At 38.3% G+C, this 26,721-nt stretch overlaps 1 protein-coding gene across 1 annotated transcript in view; it reads left to right on the top strand.

Moving 5' to 3' along the window:
• The first annotated feature begins 2,264 nt into the window (after positions 1 to 2,264).
• Positions 2,265 to 26,721, top strand: part of LOC126185135 (uncharacterized) — a 193,337-nt gene continuing 168,880 nt past the window's right edge. Inside the window, exon 1 of the mRNA XM_049927969.1 lies at positions 2,265 to 2,964. The gene's annotated coding sequence lies outside the window, so the exon portion shown is untranslated. The remainder of the gene's footprint in view (positions 2,965 to 26,721) is intronic.

Raw genomic sequence — 26,721 nt, 5'->3', positions numbered from 1 at the left:
ACAGTTCACGATAAATTTCTATAGGTTTTAGGTTTTTTGCCAACAAAAACCGTATCGCGGATCGCACCTCACAACTGGAAGGATTTTCTATTGCAGCGCACATTTCAAATTCGAATATCGAAAAAACCGGACGCGCAGAGACGTTCCCGCTGTCACAAATGGATGCCAACCGAGCTGCCGAGTACGCACATACCAAAATATACGCGATCTGATCGCGGCTAGCGGCGTGAGAGGGAAACGTTCCCTACTTTCTGAATAGCCCTCGTATTTTATTCATGCCGCCACACAAACAGTTTAAGAATTCAGCCGTTTCGGAAATCCTTCCACCCTTGGCCCGAAAGCCAGTGATATACCCTTTGGGACATCAGATAAATCTCTCCATTTCTACATTACGACAGCAATTGCACTGTTTTCCGCATCCTCCTGATACGCTTTAAATACTCTTCACTGATAGTGCTGCCACCTGCCATCTGTGATTGGTTATTGCACGTTGAAATAGTCAACAGTATCTCACATATCTGATGTGAGCATACGATGTGGGTGACATATTAGTCCCAGGAATCCTGCTGTCGGTAATACTGATATCGTATCATCTTCTAACTTCATATTTGGAACAAGGTGCTCCACAAGTGTGTGACTATACACAACTACTTCAGGTTTGCAAGGTGATATTGTTAGCCCTTTTTTTTTTATCAACCATTCATCAAGTTATCTTGCAACACGATCTAGACCAATGGCTGGAAATCCACGGCTCACGATTCAACGCCATGCGGCTCTGAGAGCCATCATTGCATTGAGCGTGATACAAGGAACAAAGCTTTAAATGATTTTATGTGTTTTTCATAAAAGAAAATACATTTCAAACAACCACTTATAAACAAGAGCCGATAGGTGCCACCGTTGTCGGTGCTAACTATTTGGCCGCTTTTACATGTCGAATAGAGCGCAGCGCAGGAATATTAGTTTTGTCGTGGTCAGCACAATTACGTAACTACAAAAGTTATTCCGCCGTTTGTCATGCTTTACATGTTGTTCGACAAGTAGAAACCTATAGATGTGCCTACACTTCGGGTGCAGTCTTTCTACAGAAGTCGGAAACGCTTAATCGTCACTGTTACTACTGTCGTATTTGAAATGTTGCAATATGCAGCGACTACACGAACGCAGGTAGCTGAAGCTGTATGACGTAGCGACTGGTCTAAAATGTTACTGACTCCTGGTGTAGGCTGCGGTTGCTGTCCCAGAGGGACATAAGCATTGAATGTAGGCTTTTATCGTCTGTATGTTGTTAATACTTTAGTTATTCGTGATGTAGAACTTTGATTTTCAACAGTCCATACAATATATAAAGTTGGATTGAGGAGCGCCCCATGGCTGTATTGCGATATTGTGTGTGAACCCATCACCTCACCGCTCAACCAAATGTATGAGCAACAATGGTGAAACAGCCCGTCGACATTACAATAACGATCTGAAGTGAAGGCTAGTATTCTAAGAACGCGAAGTTCATGTATTCGTATACGGATTTGGCCATTTTGTACGCAGCTGAGACATTGACTAACACTGCATCGGACGTGAGAGGCCAACATGTCACTCGTTAATTACGTGGTTGACCTAATCAGGAAACATCCTTGCGTACAAACACATATAGTAATGTTAGTGCACCTGTTAACAATCGTATAAATATATTCAGCAATTTCGAGAGTGATTAGTATGTCTGGGGGCCGAATATTATTGGCTTAAATTGTAAACACATTATCCAAGAAGAAACATTTTTAGTCTGCGCTAAAATAACTTTCGTCTTACACACCCTTGGTGTAGGGTGGTAATGCACTGTAATTTACCTTATTCCCGGCCACTCCATCAACAATGAAATTTACACTCTCTTGATAATTAGACCACTGCCATTGTACCTTAATCTGTTTTTAATTGGAGTTTGTTTTGTAAAAGAATCACGGATTATGTATAGTACTTATAAATACAGGCTTCGCAAGTGACTAATCTAACTACTTAAAACAGTAGGCTAGCTTCAAATCTATTGTACACCTGTCCGTAGTCTACCGCTAACATTTCCTTAAATATCGTTAATGTCATTTCTATGTTAGACCTTCCGTACATAAGGATCTGACGAATAAGTCTGTTGAGATAATTTCATTCTGACTAAGCTATGAAGTAAGCAATTTCGGAGAACAGTAAGGAACTACCGACAGATAACGTACAACACGTACAAGCGGATGTCACTGAATGTGGTGGGGGAAGCAGTTGACTCAGTGTAAGGTTTATCTTCCATTTCAGTGGAGGCTGCACAATGAATGAAAATTGCGTGTCAAACTTGACATTGTAACTCTGCACTGATTTAAAAACTCAGCTAGGAATTAAAAAAGTGATTTGAGACGAAACGTAAAAATACGGTCTATTTTTCTACATTATTACTACAGTGTGCGGTAGTTATATACTTTCGAAGTGGGAAGTGAACTCATTGTTTTGGTTGTACCCTGATAATGTTTGAGATATAACAGTGAATAAGACTTGCAGAAAAAAGATAGAGTGTAACTAATATGCCGGGAGGAAATCAGTACAATTTCTTGTACCGACACCGTCGCAATGAACATCTCGTGAGAAATAACGTTCGTTTTAAACAGTAGTTGTGCATCAGACTATGTACTGTGTGTGTGTGTGTGTTAGTTACGCATCCCAGAATGATTTAGTGCCAAAGTGCATGTGGACATGAGCCTTTCACGAAGTAAGGCCCAAATTTTGGACGGTTTTGAAGGATCTCACAGATACGTTTTCCAGAGGTTTGTTTATGGACCTCTGAGAGACCAAATCCAGTGTTTGGCAGACGCCCACCGATGATGAATGCATTTCTTGTTGTTTAACACTAATAAATTGTTTTCCGGTGGTATGCAGAAGCGATCCGACGGCTATGTAATTGATCAGCACCAGGGATTTTTAGCTTGTAAAGTAAGTGGAACAATTATATGAAGATAAAATCTTTTGATCTCTGAACTAGAGATGTAGCATAGTAGTTTACAAATAATGAAACCGACTGAATGAGGTGAAATTGTTGTGTGTTTTACGTTAGTTAGAACTGCATATAAACGCTCATACAAATTGAAGGTAAACAACACTTGATAGGATACATGTAAACAGATAGAAAAGCTGCCTATGCTGAAGACAAAGATTTAGATGTGACCTGTGAGTGATACTAATATTTGCTGACATTTGTCTGACATAGTGTGTGCATTGTGTCTAGTATTCTACACGTATTATTGAATGTGTTATTTCTTTCTTGTTTCAGTAGCATCAGATAACCTGTATTGTTATTAGCATTTTGAGTAACTGGAAACATTATATCATTCAATGATATTTTTATATAACTTGTACAGATAACAAATAGTAGTAGTGTATACACACATCATAGAGTATGAATCCAAGATATCTTTTTCTATGGCTCTCGTGCCTGTATGCTGTACACTAATAGATATTTGAACATTATAATCAATGTAGGCCTGAATATAAAACACTGTGGACATGGAAAGTTGACAAGGGCTGATTTATTTGGGAAAGAAAACTGTAATAATTGTGCACAGTTCACAGCATGCAGTTCATATTTTTCTCTTGTCCACTTGTCTCCTTCATATTAGAAAATACAGAGAACACCACTCTTTTCTTTCGAAAGAGGGAATGTGGAGGTATAGTCTAGGTATGGAGACTAATTCTTTCTTTATACCTTTTCCACAACACAAGAATGTATTGGTTGAGGTCCAAGCCACAGTTAGGTGGATATTGCAAATTACTATTGTAGGTAAGCTGTCATGGTGACGGTCATGCCACACTGTACTAGTGAATGGTACAACCAGTACAGTAGGCCTACATTGAGACAATACACATGTGCAAAGCAAATTGTTCACTACAGTACTAGACAATACACACATTGCTGTCATTTGCAAATTATTTGTTTTAAATTAAATAACTATTACACATTCTACATCTTTTGAATCTTTTGTCCCATCTAATACTCTAATAACACATGACAAAATTCTAACTTTCTGCATGGCATTTTATTTGTCGTTATTTTGGCAAATCGGCTTTGGTGTGTTTTATACTTGTTTCTGTACCAAAATTGGATTCATCATATTAGTGTGATGATTGATTTCCTGTAGTATTATGAATGCCACTTTCATTCTTTGCTTGTGGTGAATTGTTGTTTAGAAAATAATATGAATTTGAGAGGATTGTAGTAGTCCATATTTCTTAAATATATGCACAAAAAAATATAGGGCTTTGAAATACACTCATAATTATAATAGTTTTATTTTAACCAGTCTACAGTTATTGACTCAATGGTGGTTTCCTCAAAAATATTATTCTTTGGAAACAAGAGTAATATATTGACTCTGTATGGTATTCTGGTACTGTAATAGGGCTCAATCTCCAGTTGGTGCTAGGATATTCTTTATTTCACTTGCGACTTCTGCTGATACTGACATTGTTTTGTATACTTGAATATGTCAGCTTGTAACATGGTATGGAATACATTGTTGTTGTTGTTGTTGTTGTGGTCTTCAGTCCTGAGACTGGTTTGATGCAGCTCTCCATGCTAATCTATCCTGTGCAAGCTTCTTCATCTCCCAGTACCTACTGCAACCTACATCCTTCTGAATCTCCTTAGTGTATTCATCTCTTGGTCTCCCCCTACGATTTTTACCCTCCACGCTGCCCTCCAATATTAAATTGGTGATCCCTTGATGCCTCAGAACATGTCCTACCAACCGATCCCTTCTTCTGGTCAAGTTGTGCCACAAACTTCTCTTCTCCCCAATCCTATTCAATACCTCCTCATTAGTTATGTGATCTACCCACCTAATCTTCAACATTCTTCTGTAGCACCACATTTCGAAAGCTTCTATTCTCTTCTTGTCCAAACTATTTACCGTCCATGTTTCACTTCCATACATGGCTACACTCCATACAAATACTTTCAGAAGTGACTTCCTGACACTTAAATCTATACTCGATGTTAACAAATTTCTCTTCTTCAGAAACGCTTTCCTTGCCATTGCCAGTCTACATTTTATATCCTCTCTACTTCGACCATCATCAGTTATTTTGCTCCCCAAATAGCAAAACTCCTTTACTACTTTAAGTGTCTCATTTCCTAATCTAATTCCCTCAGCATCACCCGACTTAATTCGACTACAATCCATTATCCTCGTTTTGCTTTTGTTGATGTTCATCTTATATCCTCCTTTCAAGACACTGTCCATTCCGTTCAACTGCTCTTCCAGGTCCTTTGCTGTCTCTGACAGAATTACAATGTCATCGGCAAACATCAAGGTTTTTATTTCTTCTCCATGGATTTTAATACCTACTCCGAATTTTTCTTTTGTTTCCTTTACTGCTTGCTCAATATACAGATTGAATAACATCGGGGAGAGGCTACAACCCTGTCTCACTCCAATCCCAACCACTGCTTCCCTTTCATATCCCTCGACTCTTATAACTGCCATCTGGTTTCTGTACAAATTGTAAATAGCCTTTCGCTCCCTGTATTTTACCCCTGTCACCTTTAGAATTTGAAAGAGAGTATTCCAGTCAACATTGTCAAAAGCTTTCTCTAAGTCTACAAATGCTAGAAACATAGGTTTGCCTTTCCTTAATCTTTCTTCTAAGATAAGTCGTAAGGTCAGTATTGCCTCACGTGTTCCAGTATTTCTACGGAATCCAAACTGATCTTCCCCGAGGTCGGCTTCTACTAGTTTTTCCATTCGTCTGTAAAGAATTCGTGTTAGTATTTTGCAGCTGTGGCTTATTAAACTGGTTGTTCGGTAATTTTCACATCTGTCAACACCTGCTTTCTTTGGGATTGGAATTATTATATTCTTCTTGAAGTCTGAGGGTATTTCGCCTGTTTCATACATCTTGCTCACCAGATGGTAGAGTTTTGTCAGGACTGGCTCTCCCAAGGCCGTCAGTAGTTCCAATGGAATGTTGTCTACTCCGGGGGCCTTGTTTCGACTCAGGTCTTTCAGTGCTCTGTCAAACTCTTCACGCAGTATCGTATCTCCCATTTCATCTTCATCTACATCCTCTTCCATTTCCATAATATTGTCCTCAAGTACATCGCCCTTGTATAGACCCTCTATATACTCCTTCCACCTTTCTGCTTTCCCTTCTTTGCTTAGAACTGGGTTGCCATCTGAGCTCTTGATATTCATACAAGTGGTTCTCTTATCTCCAAAGGTCTCTTTAATTTTCCTGTAGGCAGTATCTATCTTACCCCTTGGTGGGTACATAGTGGAGTACATAGTGAATTTATAATCCCCCCCCTATGATTTCCTGGGTCAGTCAGTTCAAAGGTCGAAAGAAAGCAAGGGCATTCCACCTCCAGTAAGATCACGCTGATTAAATCACTGTCCCTGTGTGTGTGTGTGCGCGCGCGCGTGTGTGTGTGTGTGTGTGTGTGTGTGTGTGTGTGTGTGTGTCAGTAAGATCACGCTGATTAAATCACTGTCCCTGTGTGTGTGTGTGTGTGTGTGTGTGTGTGTGTGTGTGTGTGTGTGTGTCCCTCCTCATATTGTTCTTTATCTTATCATACAGAATATTATGATGTGCCTTACCAAAGAAGACACAAACTAATAGGCTACTCAGAATGAGTGTAAAAATTATTAATGTATGTCAAGTTATCCACCGTACAGAGGTCTAACAGTGACTTCGTTCAATTTGCCATGCCCATTCCCTTAATTACTCATGCACTTTGTGAGCCAATAAGAATATATTATAAGGACACCAACATTTTATGATTTATAAGTCCAAGTTCCTGAAAATTATCATTTGGGTATTACTTGTACAATCAAGTTTATATGCAAGTAAATTGCATTATACAGAGTTGTAGTAAAAATATAATTGTAGAAAATGTGAAATGTGCTGGTGTGCATGTGTCAGAATTATTTCAGGAAGGCTATCCTGACTAAATGGGACAGGCTATGGTTTAAGCTCCCATGAGACAGAAATTGCTGCAGTATGTGAAGACCATCCTACCTCAGCCCATTTTCAGTCAGTCAGTGGGTGCAAGAGGTTCCTTCTTACGTGTACTCATTATGTTCTCCAGCTTCAGTAGATCCATTTACAATAATGGTAAACTGAAGAGAACTGGTAACTTAATTGGTGGTATAGTCTAGTAAATCTAACTTTACCTGTATGGAAAATAGTCTTCAGAGAAAGGGGCTCTCTGATATATTGTAGATGTTTTAATTATGCAGAAATATATCCCTTGTTTGAAGTGATTGAATTTTATGACCATATTCTTCTTCCTGCCGTAAATCTTTACAAGATGAGACTTGTTGTGCACTGGTTGTGACTGTGGATTGTTATTTATGATTTAGCTGCCCCTCCTAAGATAGTTTTTCTGTGATTTCTTTAAACATCACAACTTCCTCTTCCTCCCTCCAAATGGAGTAATGCATACCACTTGGTGTCTAAATTGGTAACTGTCAGAGTTAATGTGAAATATGTCAAGTTACACCATGGTTTAAAGTCCACTATAAACGGATTTTTCTGTAACTAGTAATGTAAATCAGTTCATAATTTGGAAAAAAAGGTACTGGCATACCACAGGTGGGACCATGTCTACTAAAGCACTACAGTGTTAAAACAGACATTTGGATTGAGCACTGCTTTATTTTTTAATGGAGTACAAAGTACGAAGGGACCACACCATACTGTCTGTTCGAATTTCAGAATTTGTTGTTGCCAATGTGGTGTCAGTGTCAACATCTCCTATGCCGACACATTTTCTAAATCTGGTCCACAGTGATTTGCAGATGTTATCTAAGCTAAAATTAGTATTACATGCTTTTAGGTGCGTACTTGACAGAGATGACAATTTTTGAGCAGCTGTGCTTATTATTGTCCACCTACCCAATTTTATTTTCGAGAGAGAAGTAGTCTTATTCCCACAGGAGATGAGGAAAGCAGTGCTTTCTCCAAATTTCCAATGCAGTACTTGTTTGTTGTACTACTTCACTTTTTCTTCCGAATTCCTTGAACACATTTCAGCCATTTAAAAAGTCATTACAGTGTTTCAAATACAACTAGTGTCATCGATGAAAATTTTAATCTCCATAGTAGAAATGTGGACGCTGAAAGTCGTGAGTGGAATACAAACAGTGCATAGACTAACGATTTTCACTCACCACCTGGTTCAGCTGGTTCATGTAGACAGGCCTTTAAACAAGATTTAATTGTGTAGCCAAGTTTCAAATAATATCCTTCCTGAGAATTATCTCTTCTCTTCAAGGAAGATGTTGTCATAAATGCTTAACTGTAGGTTCACTCGTATTTATGTGCTTGTCCACTCTTCAACTATCTTTGGTGTGTAAGTATTTTTATATGGAAGAATAATACATCCATTAGACGTCGAGGACTTGTTTTACATTTCTTTTATGTGAGCTAAAGAAGATACAAAATTTCCCGGCAGATTAAAACTGTATTGCAGTTTGATACTAGAACCCAGAATGTTGCAATTGTGGGCAATGATGGGCAAATCGAAGTTTGAGTCCTGCTATATCACACAGTTTGAAACTGTCAGGAAGTTTCAAAACAGCTACTGCTGCTGAGTGAAGGTTTCATTCTCTAAAAGTAGGTATAATTAGCTGTGGATATTCAGGGACAAAATAAATATGTGGCCCGCAATGAAATGAACTCCCTCTTGCTAATGCTGTCACACCATATATTTTACGTCTTTATGCATTGTGAATGTTTGGTATAAAAATTAGTTTTTGGGCCTTGTCTTTCATTGTATCTATTGACAACAAATCCACATATGTACGTAATTAGATTACTGCTGCATTTTCCCCGCATTTTCCATTTTATTTGCATACCAGATGTCCCAAAAAATATGTACCGATACCATACCTGTAATTTTAATGTTACAAACACACTGTGCGAAAATAAAACCTGTGTCACTGCAGATATGACTTGAACAATTTCTTAAATTGTCAAGGTTGGAAATATTGCTTCAGTTGTAAGATTATTTTCTCGCTGATGGTACACCGTGTCCTCTACTTGTCCATTGCGACACTTGCAGTCACAGCACAAAGTTATCACAGTTGATGATGGGCGCGTAAGAGCTTGAAACTGGTCTTGGTTTACGCTTTGTAAAATAAAAAGATCATTACAACTGGAGTGGTATTTTAAAGCTCTGCTATAATTCTCAGTTGCAGATATTCCTCCAGTGCGATTGATTGTTCTTAAATAGTGCTTTTGTATATCTTGTTCATACTTTGAAAGAGATTGCTATAAATTTTTGGTCATTTTTAGTGTGCATTTTTAGCACAAACTAGTATTTTTGCATGATTATGGTGGGATAGTAGTATCACTTTCCTTTAGGAGTGTATCGTTTTTTTTTCTGTTACATTGCTGTTAAAAACTGCAGTGTCTAGCTAATGTAAATGCATGTTAGTGAAAAAATATTGAAAGCTTTGAGATTTATTTCAATTCAGCATTCTTAAATTCTTGCTGTAGATATTGAATATAGTGAGTAGAGCCATGGGTGTCCACAGAAATTTATGTAAAAGGGGGCAAGGTCCTAAAAATTGCAGTTTATTATAGAAATAGCAATCTGCCATGGCTTCATCATGAGTAGCACAAAGTATATATGACCAAAATGACTTGTCTGGTCTAACTGTATTAAATTAAATACTTGAACTGTCCATTTGAATCAGTCTGTTTATTTGTGAGAATATATCAAAATCTCTAAAGTAGTTCCTGAGATTAGCCTTGATGTACAGACAGAGAATGTGGCAGAAGGCAGGTGCCTTGAATTTAGTGATAGGCCTATTTATGGACTAATTTTTTGAGTTTCACACCATCTCTCACACGAAGAACTAAGTCTGTTGAGAAGTACAAAACATGTTGTGTTTCATTCAATTGACAGTTATCCAGTCACTATTGTTTTTTGAAGATAAAATACTCTGATAGCTGAATTTATGTTTTATTCATTCTTAGCCTGCGTATTCTAGGTGACAAGCTTCAGCTTATCTTACTGGGTATGTCATACAATTTTGTGTGCAGACACTCAAAGATGAAAGAAATATCAATATTATGACTGCATACACCATTTTACATTCTGTCAGGGCCTGATTACAATGAACATAAATTAAATTTACAATGAGAAATCACATTCTAATGGTGCATAAAGGTCTTTTTGAAACATATTTATTACATATTTCCTGCTCTAATGCAACAGCTGAAATTAAGTTACATTGAACTCACGTATATGTAAGTGCATCTCTGTGTAAGATACACTTCAAACATTTTTTAATGATTTTTAATTCCTATGATTTCTTTAATTTAGTTAGATAGCTTATTAAAAAAACCGTGTGCCCCTTCTTCCTCTGGAGCATTCATTGTCAGGAGTTTCACTGTCTTGTGTAATAATTTTCCTTCCCTTTTATTATGTAGTTTTATTAAGAAGGTTTCATTTTCTCTCTCTCTCACACACACACACACACACACACACACACACACACACACACACACACACACACACACACAGGGGGGGGGGGGGAGGATAAAACTGTCATTGTATTGTATACAGGACTATCTGAGCGGTATAGCTACACAGTGTACTCTCTTATGTAACAATTGAACAGAACGGGTGTGGAAATATAACAAATTTTCCTGAGAACTTACTCTTCCACACAATTTGTCATTTTTTGGCTCAGGAAGAACTGCGTGCTTATCATTTTACATAGAGCATCTACAGGCTGTCCCCACCCCCACCCAACCATATGTCAGATACTTATCGATAATAGTTCCAAAAATTGCTGCATGCTACATTAACTGCCTCTCCATTTATTTCAGTTTTTTTTTCTCTGTTCAGTTTGAAACATTGTGTATATTTTTTTAGGTTGGTTATAAAATATTGTTTTGTCATTGATTCTTATTTGCTTTTCCAATAATCAGGACTGCTATCTTTTCAAGCTCCTCCTTTGTTTGTGTAGAACAGCTAAATTATCTTTTCATCGGCATACATTGTAAGTTTCTTATTTATATTGTGTGGAAAATTGTTGGAGTATATATTTCACAGTCCTTTCCCAGGCCTGTTCTAGTTTTGAAAACAGAAATCATAATCCACTACTGGCTTGCTTAGCCTATTGTAGCTTCACCAGAGCCCTGTTAGCCATCACTTTTCACGGTTCCTGTAGGACCTTCACAGCTACCATAGCGGTACCGAGGCACACACAGTCCCCACTGTACCTCATTCCTACAGGCAATCCCCTACTTCATATGGGATGAAATTTAGTATAAGTAAGAATGAGATGATTATCACAACAAGAATGAAGAAGAGAGGAAAAACTGGAATAACAGTTGGTGGGGAATGATTGAGGAGAGTGGAGAGTTTCAAGTACCTAGGAAACCTGATACATGAAGATGGAAAAAATGACAGAGAAATAAATGAGCAGGGGAGAAAAGCAGAAGCATTTCGGAAGAGTGTCAGAAGCCTGATATGGAGTCATCTGAAACCTAGGGTATGAAAGGAAGAGAGAAAAGCAAAGTACAAGCTAGTGAGATGAAATTCTTGAGGAACAGTATTGGAGTGACAAAGATTGACAGGTTAAGAAATGAGAGGATCAGAGAGTTAATGAAGGTGGAACCATCACAGGAGGAGATAGAGAAATGAAGGCTGAGATGGTATGGGCATTTTAAGAGAATGGGTGAGAAGAGGATACCCAGGAGAATACACAAGTGAAACTGGAAAGAAAGGGACCAAGAGGATGACTAAGAGACAGACGGCTGAAATGAGTGGAGGAATGCGTCCAGAAGAAAGGAGAAGACTGGACCAAAGTGAAGACAGAGAGATGGTGGCAAGACAGAAGACAGCGGAGAGGCTTATGTTCCAAACAGACCTGGCCAGAGGCTGGAAACTGTCCTAAACTGTCCTAGATGATGGTGGTGATGATGATGATGATGATGATGATATTTCACAGTGAAGTAATGTTGATGGAGAAACACTATTTAGGAACATATATTTTACTATGTGTAATGTGTCCCCAGCACTATACAAAGGCAAATTAGACAAAGGTGTATAGCACAGAACATCTAGCATACATATTTAAGAATACATATGACGAGCAAAGAGATCCATACACATAAACTCACTATTGATATAACAAATATTTTGTTCACCAAATCCCAAAACCTGCCCTTGAAAATATTTTTATGTGCTCACAATAATACTGAATACACCACCACCTCAAACCACTGTGCATGGAATGTTATGTTGTTAAACCATACAGTTTTACCGATTTCTGGAATATGTCTTTACCGAGAGGCTTGGTCAATAAATCAGAAAGCATTTCCTCTGTACACAAATAGAGTATTGTAATATTTGTCTGTTTGTGTGGTACCTAATAAAATGTTGCCTAATATAAATGTGCTTGGACCACACACCTGTTGTTTGGTTTTGACCTAACTTGATTGCTCCCATTTTGTTACAAAACATGTTGGTTGGCTCAATAATTACATGTGGCTCAATATCACCAATTAAGAGCCCTTACCATAGCACTTCTTGTATGGTGAAAGACAATGCCGTATATTCAGCCTGAACAGTACTCAAGTCACTATTCTATGTTTCTTGCAAGACCAGGATATTAATCCTCCTGTCAGCTTGAAACAGCTACCTGCAATAGAATGTCTGTTATACAGCTCATTTCCCCAGTCTGCGTCACTGTAACATTACAGATTCCAGTTTCCTGTCTTGTAGTACCGTAATTTGTTGTCAGCAGTTCCTTTTAAATTTCTAGATATTCTTTTAACTATATCTACATCTACATATATACCCCACTAGCCACCAAGTAGTGTGTGGCAGAGGGCACAATTCACGTCAAAGTCGTATTCCCCTCCCCCTGTTCCACTCGCGGATCGCGCAAGTGAAAAATGACTGTCTGAATGCCTCAGTACGAGCTCTAATTTCTCTTATCTTTGAATGGTGATCATTGCGCGATTTCAAAGTTGGTGGTAATAATATATGCTCTACATCCTCAGCGAAGATCGGATTTTGGAATTTAGTGAGCAGCCCCTTCTGTTTAGCACATCGTCTATATGCAAGTGTGTCCCACTTCAAACTTTCTATCAGATTTGTAACACTCTCGCAATGGCTAAATGTACCAGTCACGAATCTTGCCGCTCTTCTTTGGACCTTCTCAATCTCTTGAATCAGACCCAACTAGTAAGGGTCCCATAGAGATGAACAATACTCTAATACTGGACGAACTAATGTATTGTAAGCAATTTCCTTTGTTGAAGGACTGCATCGCTTCAGGATTCTACCTATAAACCGCAATCTAGAGTTCGTCTTGCCCATTACTTATGTAATCTGATCATTCCATTTGAGATCATTTCGAATAGTCACACCCAGATACTTGACGGATGTTACCGCTTCCAAAGATTTTGCATTTATTTTGTACTCGTACATTAATAGGGATTCTCGTCTTGTTATACGCACTAGGTTACACTGACTAATATTAAGAGATAACTGCCAGTCATTACACCACGCATTTATTTTCTGCAAATCCTCATTGATTCGTTCACAACTTTCATGTGATACTACTTTCCTGTAGACTAAAGTATCATCGGGAAACAGTCTAATGCCGCTGTCAATACCATCAACCAGATTGTTTATGTAAATCGTAAAAATCAGCAAACCTATTACGCTGCCCTGGGGCACACATGAAGTTACGCTTGTTTCTGTTGAAGTCACCCCATTCAGGACGACATACTGCTCTCTGTCTGTCAGAAAACTTCCTGTCCAACTGCATATGTCATTGGATAGACCATAAGTGCACACTTTTTGGAGCAAGTGACAGTGCGGAACTGAGTCGAACGCCTGAGGCAAGAAATAAGGCATCAAACTGGGAGCCGGTATCTAGAGCCTGTTGTATATCATGCACAAAGAGGGCCAGCTGTGTCTCGCATGACTGCTGCTTCCTAAAACCATGCTGGTTTCTGCAGATGAGTGTCTCAGAGTCTAGAAAGGTCATTATGTCTGAACACAAAATATGTTCCATGATTCTACAACAAATCGATGTCAATGAAATTGCCCGGTAATTATGTGCATCCGATTTTCTCCCCTTTTTATAGATTGGTATGACCTGGGCCCTCTTCCAGCCCCGTGGAACTTTCCGCTGTTCCAATGATCTCTGATAGAAGATGGATAAGAATGGTGCTATATTTGTAGCATGGCCTCCCTGGCGTATAAGGATCTTAACTGTTTTACAATTCCAGATACACTAAACACTATGTCAGCCAGCCTTGCATTTGTTCAGTAAATGAAAGGGGTAATGGTGCGCAGTCCTCTATCGTAAATGAGTTCTTAAAAGCTAGGTTTAGAATTTCTGCCTTCTGTTTATCATCATCCATTACATTACCCGTACTGTCAGCAAGAGAAGGTGTTGAATTATTTGTAGTGTTCATAGATTTTATGTACGACCAAAATTTTTTGGGTTTATTTTTAGAATCTGCAGATAAAATATTGCTTTCAAATTCATTAAAAGAATCTCCCATTGACCTTTTGACAGCTGCTTTCATTTCGCATAATTTCTGTTTGTCAGCGGGGCAGTGACTACGTTTTAAACAACTGCCCAAAATTCTCTGCTTTCTCAGCAACTTCCTAATATGTTTGTTGTACCAAGGTGGATCCTTTCCTTCCCCTATATTTTTGCAAGGCACATACTTCTCTAGCACGTGGTGGACAATACCTTTAAATTCCAACCAAAGATGCTCAATATCTTTGTATCCCACGGTGAATGCTTGGAGCTGACTATGAAGATATTCATTAATGACACTTTTATTTGCTGTCCCACACAAGAAAACTCTGTGATGTTTCTTTGGTTTTTTGTGCAACTTCCACTGACATAGAAGCCACAACGACATTATGGTTGCTAATACCTTCTTCTAGATTAACTTCCTCATAAAGATCAGGTCTGTTTGTTGCCAAGATATCTAATATGTTCCCATCTCAAATTGGTTTTCTAACCAATTACTCAAGGTTGTATGTTGAGAGCACTTCTAGAATAACTTCACACGAATCTTTGCTTCTGCCCCCCAGTGATAAAGAGTGTAATTCTCCCAATCAATGTATGCCAGATTAAAGTCTCCACCTATAACTGATGGCTAATTTGAATATTTATTTCCTATGTCCTCAAGACTTTCCCTGAAATGTTCTGCGACATTTGTTGCAGATGCTGGTGGTCTATAAAAACATGCTAATAGAAAGGTCAGCTTTATCCAGACTATTTCACAGTCCAACCCAGTATTGATCTCGACTGCATTTAAACAGCTTTTAACTGCAATGAACACACCACCTCCCATAGCATCAGTCCTATCCTTCCTAAACATTGTCCAATTCGAGTTCAAAATTTCACTGCTATTTATGTCTGGTTCCAACCAGCTTTTGGTACCTAATGCAATATTGGAATTGCTACTGTTTATTTCAAAGAGTAACTCGGGGACCTCGCTACAGACTCTTAGACAATTTACTAACATTAGATTTAGCATATTTAAATCCTTTGGAATGACTTGTTTAGATGAACTAACGCTTTTTACAGTTGGCACACCCACATCAGTTACATGAACTGGTAATTTTTCAGGCCAACGGTGTGTTTCCCGTGGGGAGGAACCTAATCTGAAAAAAAAACCCATGTGCACACCACAAGTACTGTGCTACCCGTATAGCTGCTTCCTGTGTGTAGTGCACCCCTTATCTATCGAGGGACGTCCTACAACCCTCCACTCCATAGCGTAGGTTGAGGAATCTACAACCATTTTCGTCACAGAGTCGATGTTGCCTCTGGTTTAGATTCTCCACTCGACTCCAAACCAGAGGACCCTGATCCACCCAGGGTACAGTGCTGCAAATTGTCAGCTTGGCTTCCACTCCTCGAGAATTGTTGGTGCCGACACTTGCAACAATCTGCAGCTGGCTGCACCCTGCACGCTCAATAGCTGTCGGAAGAGCCTCTTCCACATCCTGGAAAGGCCCCCTGGCAAGCACACTGAGTGAAGATTGGAATTTTTCCTCACCCTAGCTGCCTAACATTGGAGCTCCCAGTAACTAGCAAACCCCTGCCCCCTCATGCTTGTCCAGACGTTGCCGAAGGAGTGACCACTATCCTGGCAGAAGGCACATTCTGATCCAGCTCAGCCTCCCCCCCCCCCCCCCCTCCCCAGCATCAGATATCACACTAAATCTATTAGCAAAGTGCATGGGATTTGGTAGGAGCCTGTGTCCCCCATTCAGCCTTCACCTCGAGGCTCGAGACCTTGACAAAATCCGCCACCCACAGTGAGGTGAGAGTGGGCCGGCTGGCTCAGTCGCACCTGATGTTGGCTCAGTGACAGAGAGCTGTGACATCCCCCCCTGCGCATCTAGTACAGCAGAGGCTGCCCCAGGCACCCCATCCCCACCACACTTCAAGGTGGCACTCAGGAGCTTGTTGACTGTGGTCAACAAAGCTTCCAGCTGCATGTGGACTGTGGCCAACTCCTCCTGTATCCGCACACAACAGACACAGTCCCTATCCATCTAGCTAATAACTGATTTACTATAAGAAACGTAAGGAGACCTACTGCCACACAAGGTTTACAGTTACACTCTAGTTGGCAGAAAGGACATTCAATAATGAAAATAAAAATTAATGGCAGAAGCTAGATCTGGTGCTTATTTTCCTGCTAGGGCCTATCTAGTGAATATTATTAACAAATTGAAGAGTAACCTATGGTAAGCTACACCTATTGATTATCCCTTGTATTTATAATGTAAAGAAGCATTTACATACACACAGAAATGACCTAATAAAACTATAAAACTGCTACCTTAAATGTACCGAGTCTAAATGACACTAATAAATGTAAATACTGAGTATTGTACACTGACAGAGGCAGGTACAAACCAAACCCTTTAGCTAACAATAAGAGTTCAGAATGTAAAGCACAAATACGAACTCTACTTTATAGGAACCGATGGGTTTACAGTACATGATCACTAAAGCCCACAACAAGCTAAGGAACTAAGCAGATGGCGAGGTGAGTTTTAGCTTTCTACTAACTAAACTGTATGTAAGAAGGGCTCAGAAGTTGTATTGTAACACTGATTTACTCAGATATTGTAGTGTAACACTAATTTACGATGTATTTTACGTGTGCTTAACTGTTAATGGTTGCAGGTTGCACTAGTCAAACGTATAGAAGTGAGGTTAGAATTAACTGTCAGTATCATTTTTCCGAATAAACTGCAACCCAGTGTTTAATTCTTGGGTCTTTGCAAAAACTACTTAGAGTATTATTATCAAAGGCAATATCTTGCCTCAAAAGTTTAAGCTAAATATAAAAGACTTTCCACTGCCTCCAAATAAGTTACTTTATTTTTACACATTTCATATTCTTCTGCCACTAACAACTTCACACCATGTTCCATAGGTGTGGAAACTGGCTTGCAATTATTCATGCCAGATTCTTCTAGTATTCCCTTCCTGTACATCGATTGGTCAATTAACAAGTCTTCTCCCTTGTCACTTCTTATGATCTTCATACCAAGATACTGTTTCACTTCACCTAAAGCATGAATATCAAATTCAGATTAAAGTTGTTTCTTGAAACTATTCATTGAACTGTTGTCAACCCATATAGCCAAAATTATAGTTTCTTTCCCATTCCGTCTGTGATATATACCAGGATGTTTTATCATAAGCATTGATTCCAACAGTATCCACTCTGTTTAAGACCGTACATACTCCTTTCCGGATGTCAGTTCTTAATCTTTTCTTTAGGAGTTTTCTTGGCTTCCTCTGGCAGAATCACAGAAATGTCTTCCTACAATTCTCCATCGAGCTATGTGGTCTTTTCTTCCATATGGCGGATTAATAAATTTTCTTTTACAGCAAGGAGCAGGAGATAGTTTAAAGAAACGTATTTCACTGGAGGTGAGAATGTTCATGTATAGTCTATGTTCTCTGTGTCATAGCAGCCTTTAACTGTGAAATGAGCTTTAAAATTTTGTTTTGAATCTTCCAGGTTTTCAATACTAAAGACCCATCTCACTCGTATGGGTTGCTTTCCTTGTGGTGCGGCAACCCATTCATAAGTATCAGTCATGGAAAAAGACTGTAATTCCTTTTCTATACCTTTCTTCCAATTATCTGCATTCGAGCAGGTCAAGGCTGCTTCAGCTGTAAGATGGTCATTGTTAACATTTGAGGAGCCAAATAAATCTCATAATCTGGATACAGCTTAGGTTTTATTGTATGTGATGAAAGCCTTAAATTTACATCCTCGCTGCGGGTGTTTCCTGGATCTCATTACCTATTTCATCTTCAATAAAGGTATCTGGTTGTTCCTGAACAACTTCTTCAGGTCCTTTAGTTTCTAAATTTACTGGTGACTTTGCATATTCTTGGACATCATCTTCGTGATTAATAGCTACAAATACTTTTTCAACATTTGTTTTGTTTTCACCTGATTCTAAGAATATTACATCTTTATTAGTTCGTACCTTTTGGTTTTAGGATTTATTAATCTGTAACCCTTGGAATGTTCACAGTATCCAATAAAAATAGATTTTTCAGATTTAGATAACCATTTTCTTCTAAGTTGGTTAGGAACTTGTACCAAGGCCTTACATCCAAAAATTCTTAGATGATCAAAATCAGGTTTCTTTCCAGTCCAGACTTCATATGGAGTCTTGTTTGGTACAGCTTTAGTATGTGATCCGTTATTATAGATACACTGCAGTTGATACTGCTTCTGCCCAGTAACATTTTGGTAATCCTGCATCCTTTAACATGCTCACTGTTTTCTCTACAATCATTCTGTTAGCCTGTTCTGCTACTGCATTTGAGCAGAACTTGTAGTTTGATGTCAGATTACTAATTCACTTAATTATTGCTTAAACTGTTTTTCGACATATTTGGTACGATTGTCTGATTTGATAACTTTTATCTTCTCATCTGTCTGTCTTTCAACTGGCACGAAAACTGGAAAATATTTAACTCACTTTGTCCTTGGTTCCAAGGAAATAAATATGGATGTATCTTGAAAAATCATCAGTCAAGGTATGAAATAACAACTGCCGCCTATGGAATCTTCTTCCATAAGCCCACAAAGGTCTGTGTGCATCAGCTGCGGAAGCTTACTAAATCTATTTTTACTTGTTTTAAATGATAATCTGGCTTGCTTTCCTATATGATGCCATAAAAAAATGTTGCGGAATGTACTGGGTAACTATTTCCAACTGGGAAACATATAATTTCTAAAAATGCCTTTCTTTACTTTCTGTGGCTACTATCCTGCCACTCCAATCAACTATTTCTTCACCATTTAAATAAAAAATTACCTGGTTGCCCTTATTCACTGTACCACTCACTGAAAGCAAATTTGTAGCAACGTTCTTCATTTAATGTACATTATGTGTTGTAATATCTTGTGATTATCCTTTAACATTTAAATTGAAGTTTATCTTTCCAACCAGTTCACATTTGTATTTGAGGACCATCCACTGTTTAAACTTCAATGTTTATTTTTGGAGAAACATCATACAAAACTGACTATGCATAGAAGCTCCAGAATCCAGGAACCAGTTTGTACCCTTGCTTTCAGTTTTGCCATAAGAATAACATGCAGTAAGTGCCTTTACCATTATTGTCTGGATTGCTTGTCTTCCTTTCTGGACCTTTTGAAACTTGACTTTTTTCTTGTGTACTTGTTTTTTTTTTTCCATGCGCTGTGGTGCGAAAGTCCCATTCCTTGGCATTTATAATGTGAAACATATTTCTTCTTTTTGTATTTTGAATATAAAGCTGTTTCCCTATCCTGGACAGAGTATTCTTGTACATTCTTGCTTTTGCACAATCACCTGTAATTGGTATCCCTGAACTCTCAAAGCCCATTATCATGGGGGAGTACTTATTTGGTAGTCCCACTAGTAACAAGGTACTAAATCATTCTTCAGCAGTGCTGAATCTGATAATTCTTAGACATTTCAAAGTGGATATGATTTCGTTTACTTATTCATCACCATTTTTACATTCATCTAAAAGCTTGATGATAAGCTTCAGCAACCCTCTTTCCTAGTTTAACCTCTGTCTTCAAAAGCTCGTCCTAGATGGTCCCATACTTCCTTGCTGTGCTGACCTTTTCTATATAAACATAGTTTACAGGATCAATTAGAGGAATTAATTTGGATTTTTCTTCATGATCTTTGTTTTGAAAATCTGAATCCATGGACTTTAAGGTTTCATCAGTGACATCCCAAAGGTCATCCAACTGTAGATAAGCTCCTACTGCAAACTTCCAAGTTGTGTTATTCGTTCGATCCATGAGCATCTCAGTCTGTGGCGTTTGCTAGTCAAACTTATTTAATTCAGTCTTCCTAGGCCCATAACGTGTTGGATTATATATTTGCACAGAGAAATAATGTTGACAGAGAAACACTATTTAGGGACATATATTTTAAAAATTTTAATGTGTTCCCAGCACTATACAAAGGTATACTATACAAAGCCACATAACACAGAACATCTACCATAGAACATGTAGCATAGGCATTTGAGAATACATGTAACAAGCAAAGAGATCTGTACACAAAAACTCACTGCTGACGTAACAAACATTTTGCCCAACAAATCCCAACAGAAATAATTTACATAGAGAATAAATAATATTGGTCAGAACATTGAGGCACACTGTGTTTGTCAATTTTTGATCAGCTCTGTAATTGATTATTTCTGTGTGCTGTTTCGTATTCATCATGTATAAATTTGTTATGTAATAGCATTTCCCTCAAACCCAGTGCTGATACAACTCCATTAGTTTGAAATGATTCTAGCAGATTTCATTGGTGTATACTAACTTCATCTTATTGTATAATGAATATTAATGCCACATTTTGATTCAGTGATCCCTCCTCTTCTTATCCGATGCATTTGGGTCGAAAGGGGTATAGATGTACATACCTACAGAGTAGTATGACTGTTCTTTTTTTTGTCTTGCAAAACTGAATGTAGACTCAGGAAGTCATCATGGGTATCATTCATCCACTGAAAAATGGTAACCTAATTTTGTAATTGCATTGTACAAGAAGAAGAGGGTTTGCTTGAGGGAATTGGGGATGGAAGCCAAGAAGCTGTACTGCAGTCATGTTCATGATATGCTAGGATTTTTTGGCAGTATACGGGTGCCATGGTCTACCTTCTCTGCACCTTAATAAGAGCTTTGAGATGGAGCGATAAAGAGAAGATTTGGGTGTCAATTTTGGCTCTACTCTGTACAGATTTCCGTACACTTTATATGCAGGATAGTGCCAAGGAAATGGCATAATATCCCATGAACTGCATGAAAAAATACAAATCCAGTTTATGCAGTAATTATTAAAGCCACAGCAGTATTTCCCATTGGCTTTTCAATGCAAAATCTACTGTTTAATAGACTCGCAGACAGTCATTGGTGGCAGTGTGTGAGAATATTGTAATAAATAAAAATATATACACTCCAGATTCCAGTAGGGGGTCAAGCAGCCCACTTGCACCCCCCCCCCCCCCCCGCCCCCACCCCCTCCCGTAACCTTACAGGTTGCCAACAAGTACAGCTGAGAGTTTTTTTTTCCAAATTAATGTAGGGTTTCAAAACTCATAAGCTCATAGGAGGTATTTTCATGCTAAGTGTGTTTAGTGCGGCTGTCATTTTGCTGAGTGAGACCGACCATGTAATAAAATTCGCCAACACGGGAGTTCTGGCTGTAGAGAAGCACTATCACACCTGCTTGTTCAGAGACGCTGTAGAAATACGAAAACACAGGAATAGCTTCAACAAGAAAGAAAAAAGAAAATGGATCCTGGCTTTCCGTACTGCAGCGAACAACCATCACAGATAGCAAGAGGAAAACCGCTCTGGAAATGACCGCGGAGGAGCCCTCGGACGTTGGTGTGCCAGGTACATATACTCAGTGGCTGCGAGCTTAGCTCCAGTTTACCACCGACAATATAGGGGGAAGCTTTGACAATTCCAGCCACTCGTACTGGCGAAAAGTCAGTAAAATCATCAGACAAACCTCGGCCAAAGAATCCTAGACAGACGCGAATAGGCAGTTTGAAATTAATTATATTCAAACTGAGAACGTGTTCAAAAATTCTGGAGCAAACCGATGTTAAGGATATTCATCTCTAATTATGTGTATTTCACCCTTGTTATATATAATAGTTGCCACACGCTAAATAAGTAAATATATATACAGGAGTGACTTGTGCTTACTTCCTATTGCTTGGGATTTTGCACTGGTCGAGAGATTCATGATGAATGAAAGCTATTATGGTGATAATTGCGGAATTTTGTTTGGAAAGTGTTTAAGCAGTTATTTGCAGAACTGTTCATTTGGTGTAAGGCATCATTTATTGGCCATTGGGGTATCTCTCCTTCCTTCTCCCCTGAATGTTTATATCATTGACAGATGTGACAATTTTGTTAACATCTACATTTGAAATCAAATCATTAGTGCAAAAGGAGGAAATAGTAAATGTTTAAGTTACTGAGCATGAAGACCTTGTCATATCGTGAATGAATTTCAGTGGCTTGTTTGAGTTTATTATCTATGTACTCCAACCTGAACAATTACTTTTATTTTTAAGAAACAACATTGAACTTGTTTTAGCAAGTGTTATTTCATTATTAATTAAGCCCTTTTAATGCATAATCTACTTACAATAGTGTGATATAATATATGATTCACTAGTATCGACTGTTCTCTGATGAGAATAACTTGATAGGCATACAATGAGCTGTTAAAACTGTGCCTCATGCTACTTTCGGTCTTCAGAGAAGAAAATGAAATATCGCAGTTTAAGTAAAATTTATGTAGCCTGAAATTATGGTAGATTAGATTACATGTACTTTTCGTTCCAGTTGATCCATAGTGAGGAGATCCTCCAGAATGTAGAACATGTCAGAAGAACAAGAATACACAATATATATTTCCAATGAAAAACACATACAAGTATGCTAATAAGCCTTCCAAAGATCCCAAGTGGAATGATCGTCATGGATGTAGAATGAGTTGAAAACAAATTTTAAACATATTTTTGTGTGTGAGGTAATGAACGTGAAAAGAAGAATAATTTTACAACACTTAATTACGTTGATCTCATTACTGCACTGAATGTGTACAGAAGTCAGGTTGTTCTAATATTTGCATTGTTTTATATTATTAATAATATGTGCTTGCACACACACACACACACACACACACACACACACAAACAAATTAGTTGTTTGTACTGAGTAATTCATCAGAGGAGTAGGAAGAGTTGACCACCAATAAGCCATTTATGCTCCTCTTAAACTGAACTTTATTGATATTTAAACTATTATGGCTGCTAAGAAGCCATTGAGAATGTGTGTTCCTGAATAGTGATCACCTTTCTGGACCATTACTCACATTTATAGAACTGATTGCATTAATTAAGCTGTTGGTTTAAGGAATAAATACATTGGGAAGCAGTGGTTAACCTCCATAGCTCCCTAAACAGGCCTCTGCATGATGTTCTGGAGTTCACACCACAAATAATAATTATTACATGTTTTTGTACCCAGAAAACTTAAGCTTGGCTTACGAGTAACCCCCTCTCCCCCCCCCCCCCCCAAAAAAAAAAACACCCTCATATGACATTATGGAATGAAAGTAAGCACAATGTGTCAGCTTTTTTATTTTTATGTCCCCCATGCCTGACAACATTTGTTCTGTGGTGTGCTCCTCCCAGTTGAATTTGATCAAGCTGTAATCCCAAGAATTTAACATTGTCCACTTCTTCAATCTCTCTGTCATCATATTTTTGGTGCATACTGGTGGGGAAACTTCTTCCAATTCTGATTTGCGTTAAGTTGTGTGTTTTTTTTTTTAGTGACACGCAGTTGGCTAGGGACCTGGTATTCAGATTCAGGTTCATCCTGGAAAAGTTGGCTGACATCTGTAGCGTGAGAACTGCCTAAAAACAAAACTTTCTTTCTCCTTACTGCCTTCTTTACATTTTTAGTTTTTAATTTGCTGCTGAAAATTTGTTGTTCCCTGTCTACACTTGCATCTGCTTGAGGCTCTTGAGTTACTAACTGAAGTCACAAGTCAAACTCATTTTTTCATATTCACCACAAAGCTGTCAGATGTAGCTGTAAGCCTGTTCTTCCTGTTGCTTGTTTCCACTTCCCACCTCTGTTTATCCTTCTTGTGAACTTATTCATCAGACCGTCGTGGCTAAACAAGATATTTGCAACAACAGAATCACATGCTTCAAAAGCAGGATAGATCATAGATGTGCTTGTTAGTTTAATAGTGTTCCCAAAAACTTATAAAATTTGAGTTACACATAACTAGCTGCAGCCAAAAAAATCTCACTTTTTACTTTAAAAACTTCCTAGTAACTATAAATTTGAGCTGGAAGTACTTCTCAACCCAACTGTTCAACAATAACAAACAGGAACTGAACCTGCATAAGCCAACATAGAAACATTTGTACAGTCTGATTCATATCAACACTTACATATTATAATCACATTCAGCCAGAGAATACATGTTGATTAGAAATCGAGAAGTTCAGTATGACTCAGTAGTACAATGAGTTGTAACGATTATTCCACCCAATAGAAAGACAATTTTGAAGCGAATTATGCTATGATTGTGTAATGCAGCAAAAGGTATGCAGTTAAAGTTACTGCTGATGAGTAAAAAACTTTGATTTTATTGAAAGTATTTCAGTACTATGCTATTAACTATTTTCATATAACAATGAGCAACGATGATGGAATAATGAATTTGGATAAGTTACTATGTCAAGAATTTATAACTGAATGATACCTCACTTCAGTGGAAGAGAGTTTACTGTACTGACTAAAGTTGGTTAGTTTGTTGAGGTTTGGTCTTCATGTTGTGTAGGTATTCTTGTTGCTTTTAAAGTTCTCGGGCATATCATAACATGTTGTTGTAGAAACTACATATTATTTCAATTAAGCAGATGCTTTTCATCTTCATCAATAGACAGCTGCTGTAGCACCTGAGGATGAACAGTTGCCTCTTTAATATATTGTGTAGTTTCTACAATAACATTTGCTGCTATACCCGAGAACCTTGTAAGCAGTTATTATGCCAAGGGAAACTTAAAGGAACACAATAATCTTACTGTTCATTCATAATTTTCCCATTTGAATTAAAGCAATATAATTGCTTTTGCACATTAGTGGCTATAGATATAGAATCCACCACCACTGTAGCTATTTTTAAGACTCAGTGGAATGACAACAAGTACACCAGACAATTTTAGATGATAACAGACACGTTGTACTGCTACTTCTCGGCACAGTTTCTGAGCATCAGTGTCATAGTGCTCTACGCCCGACTCCTTTCCGTATATTAATTACGGATTGTGTACAAAGTATTTTTTAAAGATTTTACAGGGAAATAACTAATCTGTTTTAGTTTAAATAATGCTTATAGTGAGTGGCAGCATATAGATGTGCACTTTCTGTTAGACTTTGGACCGAGTGAGGTGGTACAGTGATTAGCACACTGTACTCATATTAGGCACGATGATGGTTCAAACCCACATCCAGCCATCCTGATTTAGGTTTTCTGTGATTTCCCTAAATCGCTTCAGGAAATGCCGGGATGGTTCCTGTGAAAGTGCATGGCTGACTTCCTTCCCCATCCTTCCCTAATCTGATGGGACAACTGTTTGGTCCCCTCCCCCAAATCAACAAACTGACCTTAGACTTCGGAATCGCACATGCTGCTGGTTAACGTATGGACCCATTGTATTTTCCGTGCAGCTAAAATGGACCTGCTGTATGTGGCTCAGTTGGCGTTTCATGATGCTTACACATGTGCAAAAATCTTTCTTCATGGCAAAATGTATACCTTGGTAACTTCCGTGTTTTACGGAAATGGCAAGTATTCCATTTCCTAAAGACCCAGTGAAGGAATACCAAAAAAAGGATGAATAAGGAGAAAAAAGTCATGTAGTCACAATTTTTTGTACAGTGGTAGGAGGGAGTGTCATGAACAACATACTAAAAACCCTGAGTGGTGGGGTGTGAGCATTGAAAGGTGGGGAGGGAGGAGGGGACGAGTGTTTAAACTACATTAAATTTTCTACAACAAAAAGTCCTATACATTTTTTCTCTAGAACTAATAGTTTCCATGTTGCAGAGGATGGAAAAATACATATTATTAAAAATAGTGCTTTAATGGTATAAAATTAATGTTTGCTATTAAATCAAGTGAGTTAAGAACAAATATTAAACATGTGTACCATATCTAAATGCAGTAGACTGTATTAAGGGAAAATATTGTGTTCTGATGACATAACAGGGTAGAGGGATAGGAGAGTAGAAGCACAAGGGAAGGCCGGCTGCCAGATTGTGGTCATTCAACTCCTTCCTTCATAGGTCTGCAGACAGAAGAGCAAGGAAGTGATTCCCCACTCTGTCTACACCACAACATCACAAGAAACAACTACACGATGTTTCACGAAGTTACACCTACTCTCTGTAGCACACCTTATGAATCAGTGGCAACGCAATGCATGGCCATGTTCGGGGATGTTTCATTTCCATTAAGTGCATTAACGCTACATGCAATGCCCAGTATGAGTTACTAATGATACTAATGCAAGAAACTCTTAT

Source organism: Schistocerca cancellata, chromosome 4 (genome assembly GCF_023864275.1).
Source record: "Schistocerca cancellata isolate TAMUIC-IGC-003103 chromosome 4, iqSchCanc2.1, whole genome shotgun sequence".
Classification (NCBI taxonomy): Eukaryota; Metazoa; Arthropoda; class Insecta; order Orthoptera; family Acrididae; genus Schistocerca; species Schistocerca cancellata.
This window is presented reverse-complemented; position numbering and strand designations above follow the sequence as displayed.